General features: G+C 46.0%; 1 protein-coding gene across 5 annotated transcripts in view; it reads left to right on the top strand.

Moving 5' to 3' along the window:
* The window catches only part of JCAD (junctional cadherin 5 associated), a 63,983-nt gene that overhangs the window by 8,790 nt on the left and 32,169 nt on the right, over positions 1-23,024 (top strand). For 2 of the 5 annotated variants that reach the window (XM_010394948.3, XM_039548409.1), the window contains exon 2: positions 1,137-1,215. The exons of 1 other annotated variant lie outside the window; for it this stretch is intronic. The gene's annotated coding sequence lies outside the window, so the exon portion shown is untranslated. Of the gene's footprint in view, positions 1-1,136; positions 1,216-22,762; positions 22,846-23,024 lie in introns of those variants that run through there. 2 more of the 5 variants (XM_039548410.1, XM_039548412.1) reach the window with 2 other exon arrangements.

Raw genomic sequence — 23,024 nt, 5'->3', positions numbered from 1 at the left:
AAGCACTGCAGCAGGAAGCTGGAAGCCCCTGGGAACCTGATGTAATGCCCTGAAAAATGCAAGACAGAGGAAGCCAGCCGTGTAGCATGACCTGAAGCTGTGCCAAAAGAAGCAAGCCCAATTATTTCACTGTACTCTTGCAAGGACTGGATCTGCCTCCTGAACACGGTGATACTCACTTCCCAACTTTCACCCTCCTAGATTTGGAGAAGCAGCTTGAAGTGTGATGCTCTGCATCTGTTCTGGCTGTCCTACGTACAAAACCAGCTGTTTCCTTCTGCCCAGAGAGTGCTGGAGGGTTGTGGACAACCTAGGCATGGGGCAAAAGTAGAACTAGGCACTGTGACCACTGTACTAGGCACTCCTGCAAAGGTCTCAGATGTTTGCATGGCCAAGGTCTGCTCAAAGCGGCATTGGTTTAATTCAAACCCTGTTTGTGTGGCTTTGTGAGCACTGAAGCAGTGTGAGTCCAATGTTTAACTATTGTTATTTATTAGGTAGAATACTGCCCAGTCCTGAGCCTGAACTCTCCAAACTGAATCCCAGTATATACAATCCGTCTTGCCTCTCTCCAAACAGCATCCAGCATCAATCACAGCACTATAAATTGTTTACACAAAACTGCAGACATCATAACTTATTTAATAACTCTCTTGTTGGTCAGACAAGTAAATATTTCGAAAGATTGTGAACATCATGGCAAGCTGGAACTGCCTAGACCAGCTCCAAGTGGATCCAAGTTAACAGGGGACCATATTTGCCTTGCCTTTGATGTCCCTGCTTGAAATGGGGCTGAGAAGAGATCTGAAAACAAGCCTCCCTAAGGGAAGCTTATGCAGTTTTAAAGATGCTCAACCTTCTGTAGAGATAACAGGAAGAAGTAAACTGTGGAAAGGGTTTGCAAAGAAACTATCTTTCTGAAGCTGTAAATTTGAACTTGTGGGAGTCAGACCCTCCCCCTCCTTCTCCATGTCCTCCTCTTTAAACCCAAACAAATGAAGTGGATGCCAGAAAGTCTCTGCTGCAGAAGGGGTTGAGGGTTCATTCCTTGGGCTAGAGACTGCAGGGGTGGGTTTCTCTCACTGTTGGTGGAAGGGATGGTGGCAGCACCTTCACACAACCACCTCTTCTTGCAGGCAGCCATCCCTGGAGCTTTGGCCATGAGAAGGGGAATGGTGTTGGCATTGACTCCCACACTTCCATTGCCTGCCTGTGGTAAGTCTCCATGCTTATGAAAACAGACCCTGGCTATCTGTTTCAGAAACAATCAGAAACATGTTGTTTTATGAGATATTTGTTTCCAATCATTTCCAACAATTATTTGGGATCTTTTTCCTTTCAAGTTCACTGAGTTGTACCAGTTCACCTCCTTTTCAAAGGGGCTATGTAGCATGCAGGAATGTGGAGTTGAAAGGACCTGAGTTTTTGCAACAGGAATTTGTTTTGGAAGCAAGCGAGTCAGAAGGAGAGGAAATGGGCAGCTCACCAAGGGCTTCGGCAGGATTATCCCACCCTTTCAGCAAGCTACAGCCAGGGCAACTCATGAGCTGGGCCTGAGCCTGCTTCCAGTGGGGGTAGGGACAGACAAACTGCTCTTACCAGCAGTTTAATACAGCATAGGATATTGTCATGGTGCTTGAAACCTCATCTGAAAAATCCCCTCAGGCACAGACCTCGCTAATGTGAATCATAGACTCATAGAATATCCTGAGTTGGAAGGGACCCTCAAAGATCATTGAACCCAACTGTGGCAGCCACTGCGATGCTGGAAACCTTCACCTGGCTGAAGGTGGCTGTAGGCTGCTGCTGTTGGGTCACTGGGGTGCTGAGGAGGGCACTCCTCCACACAACCCCCTGCCAAAGGCCAGGCACAAAGTCCATTGTCAGATGAAAACACATGGACTTGAGGGTAACCTCGTGCTGAATCAGTGGCTCAACTGCATGTTTAGCATTTACTTGTTTGGTACCTGACTGGCCCCTCCTGACCTGCGTTTTCTTTCATAAGATTTTAATTCTCAGTCTTTTGAGGTACTTCAACACCTCTCATTGCTGGTGCATCTGGGCAGTTTTCTTAAAATATATGTTTCCTTGCACTGTGTGTATCATTTAATGTCAGAGGCATGTGTGAGGCTGTCCATGTTTGCAAAAAGGCAGGGGTTTCATCCCAGGACAAAATCAAATGCTGCCAAGACAGCACAGTGCAGACATAAATAAAACGTTGGTTGTAGAGACCAACTGTCAGTGGCTCTCAGCTCCTAAATATCCATTCCTGTTTGTGCACAACCATACTTACTGGCCCTTCTGCCTCAATATACTCAGTGTAAACTGATGATTGATGGAGAAAACAAGTTAAAAAAAAAAAGAAGAGTAATTTCTTACACAAGTGGGTGCATGTGCAGAGGAGATGAGAAAAGCGTAGAGAGATAACACTGACCTGGTGGCAAACAGGGTAGTGTGAAATGCTGTCAATACAGTCAATATGTTCATGTCCCACAGGTGCAGAGAGGTTTCACACGATGAAGTAAATGTTTCCTAATTCCTAGACACACATGATAGAAAAGAGCAGCATGCAGAAGGAAACACATTCTGGTAACCTGCCAGAAAGAAAGGTGTTATTTTTCAAAAGAGAGCTGGAGACACTCCAGCTCTGGATCCATATCCAGCTCTAGCCTCCAGCCGTGAATACTAACCTGCGCCTAAGAGCCACCACTCTTGTGGGCTGTATGCCATACATACCTGTGTGACATTGCTTACGTGGTTGTCACTGAATGGGGTGTCCCAGTGTGCTGGATGAATCTGTGGACATTACAGGAGGAATATTCTCCCGCCACCTGGAGCCCCAAAGCCCTGAGACTCCCACTGTGCAGGACCCCACAGCTCCCATAGCCCATCACAGCTGTGTCCCTTCCTCTGTACTGCGGCAATGGGTGATCCATCTTTTCCACCAAACTCTGCCAGCCCTGGATAGGTGCTCTGCTGCTTCTGAGCAGGTGATGTGTTGGGACATACCCTGCTGCTCAAACTTTGTTGTAAGATGAAGGTGCTATGCAGCTGTCTCTGTGCGAGTGTTCCTATTGACCAGCACCTACAACAGGAAGTTTGCAGTGGGGGTGGATTTGCCCTTAACTAAGTGCATTTCTTTCCCTATCTTCATTGCAACATGTCACTGTTTTTTCAACCATTAGTGATTTTTCCCCCTCTCTCTTAACGTTGTCTGTGATTTCTGTGTCATGAGAAGGAGTATTGTCAGATCACATTCTCATGATGGGAGAGGCAGAAAATCCGTTCTGTATATCATGTGACCTTGGCTTCCAACACCACAAAGGATTTCTTCAAGCCCTGCTCATTATCTCGTTTTATACTTTAAAGAAAAGTGAAAATGCTGGTGACAAATAGCCTCGTTTATCACATTTAATTGACTGACTATTCTTTTAAGCCTCTGAAACACACTTTGGGCCAAAGCACTGGAAAAAGAACATGCCATTTACCCTGGTCTGCTGCCAGGTCACATTAAAAAATGTTCAGGAGGTGTTTTCTAGATCAGTACACGGAGCAGGAGTAAGTGTGTGCACTCTCACCACAGCACACTTCCCTCCTGGTTTCTAGCAACCACAACAGTGGCAGCCCTTTCACAGGCAAGCAGCAGAAATGAGCAGAAATGAGAATTTTGAGTGAAACTGTTGTGGGAAGGGTGAAGCTACAAAAAAGTTGTGTGTGAAAGGTGTCAGTACTTCCCTGCTGACAAAGGGAGTGCCTAGAATGGGACTGTGGGGGGCTCCCTTCATCCCAGAACGAACAACAGAACTAACCAACATTTTCAGTGACAGCTTAGGCAATGTGAAAATTAGCAATGTGCTCGTTCCAGCTATGGCAGGTGTTGTGCTGACTGTAGGTTGCAGGAATGACAAATTGGAAATAGGGATTAAAAGCCCCAAAGATGCAGTTTGGGAGGGATGACTGCACAGCTTTCCCCAGTGTCCCTGAGCCAGGCTGGCACTGACTATGTGGGCTGCTGGTCAGCCCCAAGGACCTGCAGGTTGTGATGGGTCATGGGCTGCCTATAATGACCTATAATGTCATACTGTAGCAAACAAAACCCCAAACATCACCGTAAACTACACAGACAGAAATACAGCGTGTAAGACACCCCCCTTCCCTCAGTTCAGCTCCCCTTGATAGTGTGAGATTTCACCTAAATATTTCTCTTATGGAAGGAGGTGGTATTCCTCAAGAAAGGTGTATACAGGTATGTGCAGGAAGGTAGGCTAAAGAAACTGGGTTTGATTGAAGAATAGAAATCTAAAGAGACAAAAAAAATTGCTTTCAAGCACATAAGGGGTTGAGCAAAAAGAAAATGAATAAACTTCTCTCTGTCCCTGCTGTAGACATCAGCCACATGCTAAAATTTCAGTGAGGGTGTGTACTGGCTCTGGCTGGGACAGAGTTAAGAGAGATTTAATACAGATTTAAGGAATGTTCCTAATAGTGAGTGTAGTAAAATACTGAAATACTTTGTCTCAGGAGACTGTGGAGGTTCTGTTATTAAAGGTTTTTCAGAACAGATTATCCAGACATCTGTAAGGATTCACCTAGGCATGGGATGGAAGGATGGACTGGAGCCAACCTGAGCCCCTGGGGACGCTTTGCATGAAATTTTCATCACATTAATTTGAACACAAGACTCTTCTTATAAAGTACTGAAGACACCACCCTGGTTTTTCAAAAATCCCTCCAAAAAGGTTTCAGTCTTGACTGAGTCTGTCTCCAGTTTGGAGATGGAAATATTTTGACTCCTTTCCCCAACCCACCCTGAGACAAACCTGCTCAAAGGGGCCAATGAACCCCAGAGTCACAGAAATCTTCTCTCCCCTACTGTCGTCTGCTGGCCTGGGACTCCCAAGCTGGAAAGGGTGGGGAAAGGACCCTTGTTCCGAGTGGCAAGTGGTTCCAAGAGCCATTCCCACATTCCTGCTCCTTCCCACAGCGTCACACACAGGATACCCCAAAACCCAGTGCCACCCCCACAGCTGTCACCCCCGGGGAGACCAGGTGCCTTCACAGCCCCAGACCACCCCCACTGACCACTGGGGGACTCAGCATTGCATCCTAAGTGAAAAAATGACACAAATCCTGCTGTCCTGATTAGCCACCCTTCTAATCCCCGTGATGTCAGCGGGGTTTTGCTGGGCTGGATTTGGCCCATTGCCAAAGAGCTCTGGGTTTTATTGTCCTTGCTCTGGCTGGTGGTGGCAGGAGAAGGCTGCAGGTGTGAGCCTGCAGGAGGAGCCTGACCTGGTGTTTTAGATACCCAGCAAAATTCATAGCCAAGTTTTGTTCATCTTTGTGGGAGAGGTGTTTCCTGAAGAATGCAGAAAAATCCCACCATGCAGTTCCTCTTTAACTACACAGCATGTACATATTTATATATGTGTATGGGTTTGATTATATCTATGTGTATAAATATATATATATATTAATTATACTGTCCTCATGATTTTTACAAACACAGTTTCAGGGGCTAAGACAAGGTACATGTGTGGTGGGGGGAGGAAAGGAAGAGATGGAAGGAGAGGAAACTGCTGCTGCACACAGCAGCTCTCATCTAACCCCCATTTTTTACACTGATGGAATGCACCCAGTGACTGTTTCTACTATTTAAGGAAAAAGGTTCCTATACAAAATCCTGTGGTTTTGAAGTGATCCTTTTATAGGCATAAAAAGATTTTTTCCATATCCCTCTGTTTGATTTCTTTTCTTTTACTCAGACCTGGCTACTCAAATAGATATTTGCAGAATATCATGCACTGGAATCAGACACTTCATTCAAATTCTTTTGGAGGTCAAATATCCAACCAATTTACTACATAAAGCCATGGGGATGCAAACTGAAGTCAATTTAGCTGTAGGGCAGTGCAAGACAGAGTTGAATTTTGTCCGGCACCCATCCCAAGGGATTTTGTGCTGGCAATGACCCATCGCAGAATTGAATGTGCTGTATGTTCCACAGCGGGTTTGCCTCTCTCAGGGTTCTCAATGGTGGTGAATATTAATGGTGTTTGTAATCTCATGTTTTGGAGTAAGAATAACTATGTGTTAACCTTGAGTTAATAACACAGGGGTTTAGGGTGCTTATCCTAAACAGCAGTTGGACACAGTGCACAGCCTGCACCTGGAGCAGGGACCTGAACACTCATCTCTCCTGTACCAGAAGTGAGAAATGTGGCATTCACATCTGTACAGGCCCAAAACGTGGTGCACGTCCTGGACAGAGAGGTGCTGGCAGCGACGGGGCTATGGTGGGGGTGTCTGGGCTGTGGCTGTGGCCTCTCCTGGGGGAAGACTCGTGCAGGCAGCACACATCACGTGCAGGGTCTCAGGTGGGATACACACAGCCCAAGGGCAGATGCTGAGCTGCTTGGCCCAGCTAAAATCCTGGGATGTGAAGCAGCAAAGCAAACCCTAGTGATTTACAAGCAAGTCCTGAGACACCTGGGGGTTCCCTGTCTCCCTCTTCAGTCAACATTGTCCTTGGGGGCATCTGGGCACAAGAGCTAAGCTGGGGATCCAAAAGCAGTATTACACAGCTCAGTGCTTTGTAAGGACCAACACGATATTTAATTTAAGATTTTAATTTAATTTAAGATTTAATTAAATCTTTATAATAGGCCTATACAGCCATATACTGTGCTGGAGGCAGCTTTTCTGCACAAAACTACAAGCCAAGGGATTTACAGAGCTCCAGTAGCCACTCACTGCCAGATGTCTATTATCTCATCACATACATATTCTCCACAATGATGCTGGAGCTAATACTTTCCTCCACCACCACAGAGATGTGCCTGGTACCACCAGTTTGTGCTGACATAAATAACAACCTATCCAAGCATCTCCCCTACAAGTGCTGGGGGAAGGGGCAAGGACATATGTTCCAGATGGAAATACAGCCAGGGGTTGTGCCCTTGGTGGCTTTGAGTTATGTAATTTTATCTCAATGCAACATGAGAGGAAGCTATTCCTCCATACACTGCATTGTATTTGGCTGCCTGCTCACATACTTCTTTATGAATGTAGGAGGACTGGTTATAGGGATGATGACAAAATTGTACCAAAGCAGCTGAAACCCCAGTATATCATAAAAAAATTAACCTGCTATGTGGCTCCCCCTTCACAGATGAGGTATGTACACTCATCCCTGCTTTAAAGTTATGTAAATCTCTGACTTCAGAGGAATAAATTTTGATTTACTCCCACACTGAATGAGTAGGAAATGCTGGATTTTGGATCAGTGGTACAGGTCTCAACTCTACAGGCTTTCAATTTAAAATCATCTTTTAACTGTATATGAGGTCACTACAGAAAATTATGTGATCCACATATGTTTCCAGCTCATCTAGAAGGAACAAGTAAGGCCAGGCTGAAGATACTTTGACAGAATGGGGATGAAATCTAAGCGGTGTCTGCCCACAGAGGGACAAACTCGTGGCACCCTCCCAAACTGTGGGTGGTCTATTGTGCATTGCTGTAGTCAATGAGAACATTACACTCATACATGCAAACCTAATTTGAAAAAAACAGTATTTAAACAAACAATGAATGTATTGTAACCTCATAATTCATACACACTGAACCTCGGCTCTCCGTACTCCAATACATAGTAACTTTCTCAAAACCCTGCAATTTGATTTTAAAAAAGGAATGCTGTGGGCGTTGAGTTAGTGTAGAAGTACACAAGACCATTGATGATTCTGTTTTCATCTACACAGAGCATAAGGCAAGTAGGTGATTTATTTTTATTGGCACTGCTGGCAGATAAGCTTCCACTATTATGAAGTTGTCATAGGTTGGGTTGGCTCTGGCTGTCAGTCAGAGCACGCCCAGCAGAAAACCCAATTCAGTAATTACATCCTCCTCAAGGATGTGTTGCAGGGGAAGGCTGTGGCCCCTGCTTCTGCCATGGCACTCGGAAATAACCAAGAGTGCTCTGAACCAGCAAAGGACTTGGACTGTTGTTGATTTTTGTAAATGTTGCAGCACGCCATGGGACATCACAACTATGCTACAACTGAATGAAAAATGTTCAAATTCCAAAAACAACTAAGCCCTGAGACTGAAAAATAGAAATCCATTACAAAGATGCTGAGATCTGGTGCCACCAACCCCTTTTACAGACTTCAGCAGAGTGAGGACAAGAAGAGCAAGGTGGGGCATCTTCACTTGGCCATTGCTCTCCCGGCTTCTACAAAATTAACACTGTGGTCACCTGGACTCTGGAATTAAGAGGACAAACTTTTGATGGATATTTCCACTCTTGCCAAGTTGTAGCTAATTTATCCAGATCCTACCCTTTGCTTGAAGGAGAACCTTGTTTATCACACAAATGACATTTTTACCCCGTTCATCTGAGATCTCAAGAGGGAAAGGAATTTTTTTAAATTAAAGATTGCTAGAGAGGTCTAGCAAGTAAAAAGACCATGAATACAAACGGACGATCAGGGCTGAATATCAGATTACATTAACAGCCCTGCAGAATTTGCTCCATTTCATTTAGCTTTAAATTTCTGTGCTGTGGGTTTGTGTGTCTCCACAGTAGGACTCACACTTCTTGGACAATGGCAGCCCACTCTGTACTCACTTTTGCTGTGGAAACAAGGCAAATCTCCTGCAGCTTCAAGGCCAACAACAAAGACATCCTAAAGAATGGCAAATCACAGCTCCACATGCACATGCACATGCTTTGGGCAGGTCTGAAAGCATCTACAATGGAGAGCAGAGCTACTCAGATTTTGTGATTAAAAATGTTCTTCCCAGAACTAGAATTTTGTCACTGTTGTTTTTAAAGTCACCTCTTGCACACAAATGTTGCTTTTGAACAAGTGTTTTGCAGTGTATTTTAAAAAGACAGCTGTAAATTAGGTCTACAGTTTTTTTAAAAAAAGTACCTTAAGAAACTTGAATTTCATTTGTCCATCTTTAGTACCAGGTACATAAAAATTAAAAAAATATCAGAGGGTGTTCTTTATATTTTAGGAGTTTCTTCACCTTGTTTGTCCATCTCTCTTGTACCTCCAAAGACTGGGCCACTCCTGCCCTTCCTGCCTTACTGAACCAGTTCACCAGAGTGGCCCCAGGACCTCAACACCAACACCACTCTGATGCACTCTGCATTTTGGAGAGGGGTGAACAGCCCCCAGTGCCTGCCATGGAGAGGAGGAGCTGCACCCTGGGCCACCCACAGGCCCTGATGGGACATCCCAGGTCAGACCCTCAGCCATGTGCTGTGTCCAGTGCTGCTCCTGTGCTCTTTCTCCTCCTTGTTTCTCAGCCAGAGCTTTGCAAAGGTCTGAGTTTCCTCTAGCTGGCAGCTGGGCACACTGCTTTCCTTGATGAAATCTGTTTGGAAACGGTAAAGATCTGAGGGCTCCCTCAGCTGGAAAATCAGATTTGGCTTACCTGAATGTCAGGTCAGCTGAGGTGGAGTTAATAAACAGCTGGGGATGAAGAGGGACAAACAGTGATGGAGTGGTGCGTGGGAGCCTGTCAGATTGGCTTCTTGCAGGGTCTGGCCCTTGGTGCTGCCTCAGCCACTGCCTTGGGCACCCCCTGCCCTGCCAGGAGCCAGCGCTTGCCTGGGCAAAGGGCAGCTGGTGCTGGGACAGAGCCAGCTCATCGCGTGTCCCAAACCCACAGGGACTTTATGGCCTGGGAACACCTCCAGCTATAGCAGAGCCACACACTGCCTTGTGCAGATGGACTGACAGCACAACCTCACAAGCCTCTTCTTGGTGGGAAATGCAGCTAAATAATCCAACTTCTTGCTTGTCCCTGTCAGTCAGTGGGCCAGGCCCCAATGCTGCTGGGCTTCCAACTCTGGGGACAGGAAAATGGGCCATCCCAGGCTTAGCATACCTGCATCCCTAACTACATAGCCAAGGCCCTTTAAAAATGTCTGTAGAGTTGGAACAAAGTGGATTATGCAAGGAACCCTTCTTATACAGTAGCTCTGAATATGCTGAACAGCTTGAGGAGGGCATCCCTGCTCTGTATGTCCACCAGTGAACCCCACACATCCTCTTTTCCTGGGCATGTCCTGCCCAGTATGGAGTCTAAGCACCCCCATGCTGAGCTCAGAGTTTCTTTCCAGGGTGGGATAAAAAGGCAGACCCCCTGCCATGTGCCATGGGTTGGTTGTAGCACTGCTTGCACAGGCAGGGCTGTGCCCACACCGTCAGGAAGCTCTGCAGGGAGATATCTTGCTTTAGAAGAGGGGACAGGGACAGAGACAAAAAATGCAGAAAACTGCTGAAAATGTGACTCCTGGTTACCATGGCTGTAATCCTCCTCACAACGCTGCAGCTGAAAGAGAAAGAGAGGTGGCTCAAGGCAGCCAGGGGCTCTGCCATGGGGATTTCATCGTCTTCAGAGGACATATGGGGTGACAGCAGGTGTTGCAAGGGGTGTCTCCAGGTAGGCACTGGTTATGACAGTGCCCCTTCCCACAGATGTTTTGGGGCCCTGGCATGCCTGAATTCGGACCCCTTCTTCCAAGGCATGAGTGTCCCCAGAGCAGGAACCACCCTACTGCATCCTCCACCCCTCCTTTTGGGCACCTCATCACAAAATGGACGCAGTGGGAAGGCACTGCTGGAGGTCCTCTCGGGATTCAGATCACCAGCCCTTACCCTGTTTGCTCATCTCCTTCTAGTCAAAAATGAGATTATTCCCTTCAGCTGCCAGAGGCTGAAAATAAAAATGAGTCAGATCTGATTTTGTATCACTGCAGTCAGACTTTCTGTGCTGTGCAGGGAAAACAAAGAAAGGTGAAATCCCTGTAGGGAAGGATTTGCAAAATTCTGCGGGAAATTGGTATTACAGATAATTGTTTCCTGCTGAGGGGATATAACAGAACTTTGCAGAAAAGCTGTCCTTTTCAGCAATATCCACTGCAGTGTATCCAGGCACACAAGTCTGTCTGTAGCATAAGTATGCTCCACTGCACATTTTCATCCTGCACCTGAAATTTAGTATTGGTTAATTCCACTGCGATTTCCTTTAAAAGAGACATCACAGTGTAAATGATAAACCTGTTAAATTACAAATTAGGCGAAATGGTGGGTGCTTTGGCCTCTGGAGCACCAAGACTTTGATTCTTAATGGTAGCTGTTGAGACTTACCAGTTGAAAATGTGAAGAGAAAATTATTGACTATCAAAACAAAATCCCTGCTCCTAGGCAGGTTCATGCCACCAGAAGGCACTTTTTTTTCATGTTTGGCTGAGCATAAAAAAACACAATTATGAGTAGCTTCTTCTTTGTATCTAATGCCCAGTATTTAGAGAGTATGTCCTTTTTTTCTCCCTATTGAAGGTACCATGTTAAAATAAGTCAGCAGTAATAAAATAAACATGACAATTAAAGTAGTTCTAGTTTTACTATTGTATACAGTGATGGATATGCTTATATATATTAAAAAAAAGTCCTTTTTTTTTCTAAGCCAAGACACCATTGGTAGGCTACTCTGAGCTACAGTAGTGTTAACAGTGGATAGGAGAATGGGTCCTCAGACAAGCTTCTCTTTATTCTTCCACTGACCTTACCAAAGCAGAATGATGGCACTCGCTGAATCAAATACTGCTGTCTGTTGAATGAAGCCCTCTTGCTCAGCTGTCTCTGACAGCTCTAAATTGGAAGCAGCAGAAACTTTGACCAGACAAAAGAAAACTTCTGCTTATAATTATCACAACAAGACCAAAACCAAGAGCACTGTGACTGTTTTATTAATAGTGTGTTTTACTGCTCCCAACCTTTGCAAAATCTGTTTATCTGGCTCTCCAAAAATATTACTACTTGGACCTATTTCATATGGATCATGAAGGATAAAGACATTCCTGAAAGCTCACTTGCCAGCTCTGCTGTTCTGCCAGAAGCAGTAATTTGAGAAGTAATCATGGTCCCTTTGAAACATGGATCACAGCATGGCTGAAGGATGGGGCCCAGCCAGACACACATGCATGGACAGATCTACAGGAGATTTGTTCTCTGTCCCACAGTAGCTCTCATCTTCCCTCTTCTGCTGCTCTGCAGTTTTCCTGCTGAGGACATATGTAGGCAGAGAAGACACCAAATCTCATCCTGAAATAATTTCAGAAACACGCTTCCACATCGGGCTCTTCTCCTGATTGTGGGAAGAGGTGCCAACTTCAGAAGGCCAGAGCAGGAAGTGGCTCAGATCTCATGTTTTCCTTACACATCTCAGTAATATCTTTTTGAAGAACTAGCGCATTTTTGCAGAACTGAAGGGTGCTGATGGCATCTGGTTTAACATGATAAACCTTGCTTGTCGTCCCAAATTTACCGGCTAGCAGATCAGCTCGTCTGTTAGATAGGTATAGCAGCTCCCTGACATCATCAGGAGTGAATGTGTTACATCGATTAAGCCTTTTACAGCCCCGCTTGGATTTAAGTAAAGAGCAGTAACTGAAGGGCTTAATGAGGAAAACAGCTTGTGCATGTAGAGCCCTACCTGAGATATGTATTTGAAAAGTGCAAGTGTCGGTCACACAGAGCCCTAACTGCTTTATCACACAAGAGGAGAAACCTGGCAAAGCTTAATGGTCTCATGGCAAGACATGTGAATGTGGTCGAGAAATGTCCGTCAGAGATGTCTGTCAGTTGTCAAGGGATGCTGACATCCAAAATAACCAGTTCCCAGCACTGGGAACTGTGTACCTCAGTTTGTCATCTACTCAGAGCTTTCTTGGAAGTAAGTGGCTTTTTCAGAAGCAAGGTGAATAAGCTGTAGTAGAAGAGCAACTATGGTCTTCCTCACTCCCTGCCATTTGATTTTTCTGTAACTATTTTGAGCTCCATCTGGAGAAAAGAGGCACATGGACAGATATACTCTGCAATGTAATTGAGGAGTTGGTTATTGGAGGAATTTTATAGCTTGTTAGGAATGTCTTTAAGTTATTTTTGTGTAGATTTATATTGATGGGTGGCAGTATGAGTGGATTTGAGCCTAGCATCCCATGACCCATCCAGTTTCCACACAAGCAGCAGATGCCAGGCCTGACTCCACTATTGCCTATCAGGCCACCAGTAGCAAGAGCGGTGGAGGAGAGATCATCTGTTTTCTGTGAAGGGTATCTTCATCACCTCTACTGTGGAACCCTGTTAGAGAGTGGGAGAGGAGAGTGTCACATGGGAGAAACGTTCTCAAACCAGGCTAGTGGCTGCCTCCTCCCTCATCAGCGTAAAATCACATTTGTGCTGTTCTCTTCATGACCCTCTGGCTGCAAAGAACCCCACGGTGGCTATATCAGGTGAAAAGACCAGCACTGGCCACAGTTTGACCAAGAGCAGCTGTGGTTGCTGAATTCAGAGTTCAGGCACATCCAGAGAGCATCTGAGTATCCCAAACACAGCCACCTCATCTGCAGGGCTGGACAGCACAGGCACATCAGGCAGGCTCTGGTGGCCAAGCCCAGTCAAGACAACAGAACCTAGAGTCAACCTACTGCAGAAGTCCAGGTTTTTAAAGAGGTTCAGGGAAGGGGCGTACAAAAAGGTGAACCTAAGTCCTTAGGCAGCTGTGGATCACTGTCTTGGATTTAGGCACCTAAGTGCTTTTTTGGATTTCATCCAAAACACTTCACTGAGTGAGTGTTGCATTAACAACAGCCCAGTCAGAGGATAAGCAGCAACAGAAATGCTCCAAGCCGCTATTTTAATGCATCCTAGAATGTGAACAAATGATCACTGCAGAAACAGCTGTACTGGGTTATGGTGCCATTGCCCCAAGCTGTTTCCTTCACTTGTACAACGAAACATCCCTCAGCAGATCTTCCTTGCAAAACTTCCAGCAAATCCACCAGCCCACTGCAGGCCGGAAATGTATCTGGGCTAGAACCACTGACTTGGTGTTGAAATGGGCATGCAGGTCCCACTGTCCATACATCTGACTCTGTTAGAGGGGAAGGTGGATCCTGGTGGGTAGAGGAGGACAGCATCTTAAAGCAGTATTGTTATTTCTGTAGGGATTGTTTGCCTCTATTTTCAAATATGGAGCAGCCACTTGTAAGGATCTGACAACTTTTGCAACTTGCTCTTCATGTTCCCTTCTGAAATATGTCAAGTACCTACATGGTTAGTGGTGCTGCCCATGACCCATAAGTTCATGTTAAATAGAAGGACAACAGATGCTCTCCTAGAAATGATGGGAATAAAAGGATAGGGCTGTGTGTGCCCTTTTTCACTTTAGGCAAGCATACTCTAACTTTGGAGGATACACATTCAGGTGAATGCTGCCTGCAGGGCACAACAAAAGACAGAGATGAAGTAAGAAGATTCAGTTCTATTTTAACTTTCCCCTTGGAGTGGATGTAGCTTGACTTCTCTGATGTAGGCTGCCTGGCTGCAAGTTGCACATAGAGGGAGGGTTTAATCTCCCTTCAAACAGCCATTCATTCGGAGGCTGGCTGGCTGCTTTTCTCCCAGAGCACTCTAAAACACCTTGAACAAAGGATCTCCTTCTAGGTTCAGGTCTTTGTCAGGTGAAGGCAGATCTTATGAGGTCTCACATCTAGACAGGGGAATGTGGGACCCCCAGAAGAGGGACTTGCCTGAGGGGGTGACTGGGTTTGGGCACAGTGGTGATGCAATTAAAGAGTGTGTGTGGTGTAAATGTCCCACAGCATCCTGGTCTTTAAACAGCCTGTCTCCTCTAAGGGATGCCTGCATGATGCTTCTGTATCACAGTGCTGCAATATGCCCAAATGTCAGGGGTGAAGCTTGATCCAGGGAAGGAAAGGATGTGATAAATAAGGCTTCAGTGGTGTCTGTTTCTCATCTGAAGCAGAGAAAATATGGTGAGGTAGAGGTGTAATTTCCACTGATGAGTCTGGAAGTCCTTTAGTGAATTGGGGGCTGCATAAATTGTGCAGGTGACCTCAGAACAAACCCACCTAGTAAAATGCACATGGATGCCTTTCGATTAATCTGAATGAGGCTCTGCCTAAAAAAATCTTCTATTATTTTGGTGCTTGGTTCCATTTTCTCTCTGGTCCTGGAAGGAAGGAAGGAAGGAAGGAAGTAGAAAAATTCAGCTTGATAAGGTAAGTCTTCTGGTAGGAGAGCTTGAATTTCTCTGCCTTCCAAGCAAGATTTCTTTGTAATATCAGTATAAACATCTACAATATAACTAATGGATTTCAATGACTTTCAGATCCTAATGCAGTCCCTACAGACCTGTAAACCTTCATGGTGCAGGCTGACATTCTGGTGTCGGTGCTGCAATCCTTTGCACAGTTGCTGTAACTTAAAAGTTGTCAAGCAAAACTGTTTCCGTAATGCTGCTCAGATAACTTCTTGGTATCAGTACTTTTCCAAAAAATATCTCCTCTCCTATCTCTTCAAAAAGCAATTCCAGTGGAGAGTAAATAAGAAGTGGGGATGACATCAATATCTGCAGAAGTGCCTGTAAAAGAGTAAGAGAGCAAATAAGAGTTAAATTCAAGACTAAAATATACATGCACAAGCCAAGTTTATTACTGTGGGGCTGAAACATATCCCCACTCACTCCACTAAACCTGTCTACAAGCAGGTAGAAAGGAAGGAAAGCAGCTCGGAAAGCTGACTCTGTGCATAGGGATGCTCTGCACAGCTGTATTTTTCTTTTTTTGGTTTTCTGCATGAAGCAGAGGTGGGTCTGTACCACCCCCACAGATAACAGCACACTCCCTGTGTGATTTCGTAGTGTAGTCAGGCATTTGGAAAGGATTTTTCTATGAAGAATGGATTTGAGTCATAAGCCTTTGACCCTGCGGCCCATCCGAGACGGCCGTGACAGGTCACTGCTCCCTGATAACGATTCCCCACGCCGTCTCTGCCACTCCCACGGCGGTGAGCTGCTCCGGGGCGGGTGCACGGCCCTGGCCTCCCTCCCGAGCCCTGGGATCTGTGCAATCTCCAGTGTCAAGATGTGTTTGGATAGGGAAAGCTGCTACACTCTGTTATACATCAGATAGATAACAGGAGCATCCCCTCGCCTGAGGAGATAGATGCCTGGTGCTGGGTGTTGAGCGGCCAAGGCCTGTCCGTCTGTGGGCTTTCTGCCTGCTCTCTAAACCTGCATGACAGTCACATCTTCAAGGGGCTGTTTTTTGGAAGATAAACATAGCTTCTCTGGTTCAAAAATTACAAGTCATTCTCCTATTTTTTTTCTTTAACTGAGAAGGTCTGTAATTTCAGCTTTTTGGGTGAGGCTCTCTGTGGGAATGCACTGACATGAAGGGGTCTTGCAAACTCTTGTTGAACTTTTTGAGTGCTCCCATTACAAATAAGCCTTTCTTCACTCTTTGCCCTTGCTACTGCGCTCAAATTCTCTTATTAAAAAAACCCAAACAATCTACTGTAGATAGCTTTCTCCCCTTGATCTCATAAAACTAGCTCATGTAGATCCACTGGAGGGAGACACCATTTCAGAAAGGGCAGCCCTGTCTTTTGAAACTTAAGATTTGAAAACTTATGTTACCACAGCTAAAAGCTTAAATTGATGAGTTAAATAACTATTAATTCAGTCCTTATGGACGTAATAGAAACTACAACACAAAGCATTTATTAAAAAGAGCCTTTTTATTGTGTATTGAAACACACAATTTCAAGGATGCTCTCCTCTCCCCAGGGGAACCTGCACTCCTCAGGGAAGGGCTGGCTGCAGAGGCTCTAGCGTGAGTGATACCAAAGTATGGCAAGTGCTGGGGGAAGGACAGTCACTCAAAGGCGTTTATCTCCAGGACTATCATGGCAATGGCAGGCCCACAGCCCATGGCCACTGATCTGGCTGCCCCTCCTGCTGTGTGCCCTTGCCAGCTGCACACAGGTGCCCAGCACCTTTGAGCCTCTCTATATGGCTGTGACCATAGGAAAAGGGGGTAACCTGCTCCAGGGCAGCTTTCCTTTATCTTCCCAATAACTACAGTCTGACCAAAGTTTTGAAGAGTATAACCTTTCCAGACTCTATTTCTTGATATTTACTGCTGTAGCTATAGGTTCTTCTGCCATCAGCATATATTTCCTTTTTTTTCCCAGGGCTTCAGTTGTCTCTTAGTAGCAGTGATTTCACAGCCTAGACATGTCAGTGTAAATAAGTAAGAATCCTTTTATCTGTACTGTATTTTCCATCTTCCAGGCTATTGTTTATACATATATGCTCAGTAAAGGGAGGAGACATTCCCAAAAGATGTCTCTGGTTTCTACATTACTTCACATACCTTTATCACTCTGGCCTTTGCGTTTCTCCTCCCCCAGATTCTCCACTATTTCAGTCTATTCTCCCAAATAAAGACCTGCTCAGCACCCATTAGGCATTTGCAAGTTAAATTATCTGTAAGTATATCTGTAAGAATATGACTGCAGCTGTTTTGAAGATGAAGCTGATTCTCTTTTTTTCCCCCCAAGTAAATTTGAAATTCATTTAATGAAAAGGGCAAAGAATTTTTAGCTAATACCTGTGGGTAACCCCAGTTTGTTTTCAGTCTTCACTGTGACTCCAACAGATCAGTATCTGACTTTGACAAAGTAAATCTGGAGTCACAGCGGGGTGGTGCTGAGCTGTAGCCAGACATTTGATGGGAGTACAGGGTGGAACCCACTGCTTGACTACACCTACACTGGACATCAAACATGGCCCAGGGGCTGCTGAGCACTCACAAGTAAAGGTGAAGTGGGCATTTCCACAGACATCATCAACACATTGTGCTAACTCATGAGATCTGACTGAAGCTGCTCATCTTTCAGCTTATTTGAAGTCTGTTTTCCTCATGCAATAGTCCACACAATGATGTTAGTGGGATCCACAGCTCCTACTAATTTCTTCTTATTACAGAAATCAAGCTAAAACCAGTGCTTGGAAAAAGACCTTTTCTAAGCTGCACACCTCTCACTTCCCAGTGTCTGTGAGACCCCCCTCCTTATCAAGTGGAGCTCACATCTCTTGCAGGAATGCCAATGTGGCAGTCACAGCTGAGCCTCCATGTGTACCCTCATGGAGATGGATGGAGCTGCCATAACATCTGTATTATACCACTTTGTACCCCAATACATAATGCATCAAATCTGTAGTACTTTACTAAGCAAATGCAGGAATTAGTCTTCTCTGGAGTAGTAACCATTCAAATAAACTAAGAAAAGTAGGATAGATCCAACACCAACATGCTTTGCTACTGCGTAACTTGTCTTCTTTCATCTTGCCCTACCTTTGGGGGATGATTCTTCCTCCCCTCGACACCTTGCTGAGAGGCCAGCTAGAGCTTCTAATCCTTCTCAAGAGCTTTTCAGCTGAATGACTGTACAAATATTTTGGTCAAGAAACACCCCTGAAAAACAAGGCTTAACTGTTCTGTTCCTCAGCTGGGTGACAGGGGTAATTACTGTGATAACTTCCCATCTCTCTTGGGTGTTATGATGAGAAACTCATTAGTTATTTTCTGAGTACCCTGAGCCAAGTCCTTGAATAAAAGAGCTGTAAGGATTGTTTTAACAATATTTAGCACTTCAAAAGTTTTGGAAGCACTACCTAATTTTCCCAAATGTAAACCAGCTAAATTCTGCAGGGTAATTTGTGTGCCACACCCCTCAGCCTTTTCATCAATCTTCACAGCATTCAAGAACTCACATAATATGGGTGTACACTTTCTCTGTGTTCACTAGTCTTTTCTTTTTAGCTTTCCCCCCCATTTTTTCCTCCCTCCAGCACACTTTCATGTGTCAAACTTTGGGACTTTAAGGTATATCTGACAGAAATGATAGCTGAGTCCTTACACTTAAAGGAAAATACTCTCCATCAGTGCAGTATTTCTGCTCCCCAGCAGCCGCTGGCCCAACACCTTGCACAGACACCAACTGCTGTGAATTAAATCGTCTTTGCAGAATGGTCACCACCTGACATCGTGAACTATTTCCCTCTATTCATTACACATCCACCCCATCTGCTTTTTTGGGATGACTAGGAAGCAATAAAGCAGTTTGAGAAAAGAATCCCTGAATACTGAGTCAAAATACAGCTAAAGAAGCACCAGAGAACTGGCAAATGAAAACCTCCCTTCTCCATAGCAATGCTTAGTGTTTCCCTTGATGTAGCAATAAAATATCTGAAGTTTCTCTGTTCCAAGCTAAAAAGAGATGCCAACTGCATAAACAGGTGATTACTGTCAGGATGGGCAATGTGAATTTTTTCTTGCAAAAAGGTAATAGCTATTTTCTTTATGACTAGCAGCTGTTCTAAGTAAGTTTAATATATCATGGCTGTAACATGCCATATAGGATGGACAAGAGGAAAAAATAAGCAGGGGTTTAATAGCACATCTGTGGCTAGTTAGTTATGGTAAACTTCAGGTATGTGGTGATTTCAGCATATGTTCCTAAACATTTTCCTGGCAACTGGATCTAAGACAAAACCTGTTACAGTCTTTTGGGGAGTAATTAATGCACCTAGTTACTTCAAACTTCACCAAATTATGAAAAAAATCTGCTTGATTTCACTGTAAAAAGCACTGATGAATGATCATCTCCAGAAATGAGGCTCCAAGCCTGCAACAAGTTCTGTAGGAGTGGCAGGAAAGTTCTGGCCCCGAGCAGCGACACTGCTGATGGGACATAGAACATAAACACAGGACTCCCAATCAGGGAGGTTCTGAGGCCAGAGAGAATTATAAAGGCATAAAGCAGCCATAACTTGCATCAAGCAGAGCACAACTTCCCATTCACTTGTCATAGTGATGACACGCTGCAGTGCTGCTGCTGAGGAGTTGGCTGGTGTGCAGCATGTCTCTGTGTTTTTCCTTTCTTCTTCCCTGTAAATTAACTCCTCTGTATTTCCCCCATCTGGCCTGTCTTGCTCATGTTTGTGTGTTTCTGTTCTCCACAATTTCTGTCCATAATGGCCACTTGCAGGCCAGACTTGTAGGCGCTGCTCTTCATCTCCCGAGGAGCTGAGTCCTGGTGTTCCCTGCTTGCCCAGGCATGCAGACCTGCTCTACCGTGTCCCACAGGATCTGAACCTGCCTGCTGTGACACATGGGATGCTCTACTGCTTGCTGGGTTCATGCAGCCCCACCATGCTCCTGTCCAGATACCCAGCTTTGTGCACACAACCACCATCAGCTTTTGATCCATGGTTTCTTTGCCCTTCTCCTTACAGGGGACAATAATGGTTCTCTCCTCTGTTACCCCATTGAGCCACCCTGCCCCATGACACTGGTTTTCACCCATCTCAGGAGTCCTACATGGCAGGACAGTGGCTTTAGTGCTCTTTTCTCTTTTGCAAACTTCGTTTGTATGCTTCTCTCTCAGCCATATTTAGTTCTTTCAGCCATTTCAAGGATGAAGCTCTAAATTCAAGAATGTCTGACAATGGTCCCCTTCTCTGGAAAGAGCCAGGAGAGGGAGATCTCCTCAGGCAGCTGCAGGACTGTGGGCTTTGCAGGGGAGCAAGGCTTCATCAGTTGTGCACATTGACCATCAAAAGGCAGAACTGCTTTCCTTCCTCCTCTGCTTTCTTTCATCTTTGCCCTACTCCTGGCAGTCACAGTCTCACAGTAGCAACCTGAGGACACAACCCCGCTGATCTGGGCAAAGACAAAACAAGAAGCAACATCTGCCCAAAGAACTTGCTCTCTAACAGGCAGAGGGCAAGATGCTGCAGGAGCAAAGGGAGTCCCTGAAAGCTGCACTAAGGATGAGAAGCTCAGCCCTCAGACTTCCCAACTCACAGACTAATGGCTTCATGTGTTACACCAACCCTCTGGGCAACCCTCTTAGACATGAATTGGGGCTGCCAGCCATCATTTGCTGTTAATTGTGAACACAGCCCAAGGCATCCCTCATATTGTCTCAAAAATGATGTCTGCTTTCTGGTTTCTGACTGTGGAGCTATGTTCAGCTCACGTTTTCAGGCTTTTTTCTGTAACAGGAGACCTAGGAGCATGGGCACAGTCTTATTTTTTTTAGGAGCTTTTCCTCTGTTTTCTTTAACTTTAAGGTCCTTTGACTTCACTCGGGGGAAATCTTCAGTGACTCCAGACAAATCTGCAGGAGTGCCTCCTTCCAAGGACTGCACCTCCCTTTGCAGCCCACAAAGTGTTCTCAGAAGAGATGTAGCAAAAATTAGCCCCAGGTGCAGAGAGGCAACTGAGATGTGCTGTCCTCTGTGCTTTTATCATGCTGTCTACAGGCTGTGACATCACGAAGACAAAAAGATGTCCCTTCCCTTTGACATTGTTCAGTAAATGGTCCAGTTTCAAGTGGTCCAACCTGTTCCCCCTGCACACCTCCTCCCATCCCCTAAATCCAGGTCCAAAGCAGCTTTCCCAACAGAGAGCCATGAGCTCCAGGAACAAGGACCTGCTCTGTGTGGCGCACCATGACTACCTAACCAGAGCAAAAGCTTTTGTCTTGGGAAGAAGGGATATAAACAGGACTGTCTCCTACAACCAGGGAGAACAAACAGCTCAGAGCTGCAGCCATGCAGATGAGAAAATCGTTCTGGAAATTTTGTCTTACAACACAGAGGAGACAAGTATTTTAAACCCCCAGAACTCCCATTTTGCCTGTCATAATCAAGATATTTAAATAATAAACGGTAAGTTGTGGCAGCACAGCTTCCTTGATGGAAACCCTTGCTATTGTCACACCCACATGAAACTACTCTGTGACAAAACCTAAACCTGCTACTGATTGACTACTGTGTCAGCTACAAGGCTTTACCATGGGAAAATACAGGTGTTTCCCAGCCAGCAAAGCCACAAAGAACTTCGCATGCAATCTGCAGGGGCAGGGTGCAAGGGGTTTTGCTCAAGGTCCCCCTGTTGCCGGTGGCATTGTCCTTGGTAGCTGCATCATGTGTCAGCAGCTGCAGGCTCAGACCGTCACTGCTGGAAGACAAAAGGAGATGTCCGTAGAAAAGCAGGTCAATGACAATTACTCCCAGAGCCCTGTGAAACCGGGGCACCAGAAAACCTGTATGCAGTTTTGGGCTCTCCTGCAGACTTCTGCCGTGACCTTGGACTCATCATGTAACTTTACTGCCCTTGTTTTCTCACTATTAACTAGAGCAAATATTGAATAGGACTCAATTTATGAACATGTGTAAAAGCGCTTGGATAGCCTGGAATAAAACTCAATTAAGACAGGGCAAGCAGTTGATGGGCCCAACCAATTATTAAAGTAAATGATTCACAAACATACTTTTTTTGGAGAGTGTCATTAAACAAAAACAGATTTGCAAATTATTCACCTGTTTCTAGAAGCTGAATAAACCATGGGGAGGGGAAGGGTGGGGAAGCAGGCAACTAACAATGCTTCAAGAACGCTTGAAGACCATGTTGAAAACAAACCATTTGGGTGCATGGCCGGGTGCCAGGAAGAACAGCAAGCTTTGGAAAGGTCTGCTCTTGTCCCTCTCCATTCTTGATAGACCCGTCTTCCCTTCTGCAGATTTTCCTTATGCTGAGAAAGCTGATGTCGTTCACCTCAGCTGAGCCATGGGCTGTGCTCAGCTGTGACGAGAGAGAGGGCAGGAGCTGCCCGTCCAACTTTTTCGGAGCAAAGCCGCTGCCTCCCGCAGCGCCCGCAGCGCCGCTGCCCCGCGGAGCCACCGCGGGCGGGCCGGGGTGGGGCGGGCCGGGGACGGGCGGGGCGCCGGCACCGAACCTCCCCGTCCCTCCCTCCCCGCCCATCCCATCCCCGCCCCGCCCCGCCCCGCCCGTCGCGGGCTCGGCGCCTCCCGCAGCCGCGGCCGCTGAGCGCGGCGGCCCCAGCGCCACCCGCGGGACCTGCGCGGCCGCCCGGAGCGGTGAGTGCCGGCGGCTCGGGGAGGGCGCGGTGGGCGGCTGGAGGAGGCGGGGAGGGGAAGGACGGCGGCGCTCGGAGGTGTCCCGGAGCGGGCGGCGGTTCGCGGCAGCGGGGGGCGCATCCCTCGGGTTTCCCATTCTTTGCACCTGCTCGTTCTTCTCTCCCCACCCTGAGCGCCGT

This window comes from Corvus cornix, chromosome 2, assembly GCF_000738735.6.
Source record: "Corvus cornix cornix isolate S_Up_H32 chromosome 2, ASM73873v5, whole genome shotgun sequence".
Lineage (NCBI taxonomy): Eukaryota > Metazoa > Chordata > Aves > Passeriformes > Corvidae > Corvus > Corvus cornix.
This window is presented reverse-complemented; position numbering and strand designations above follow the sequence as displayed.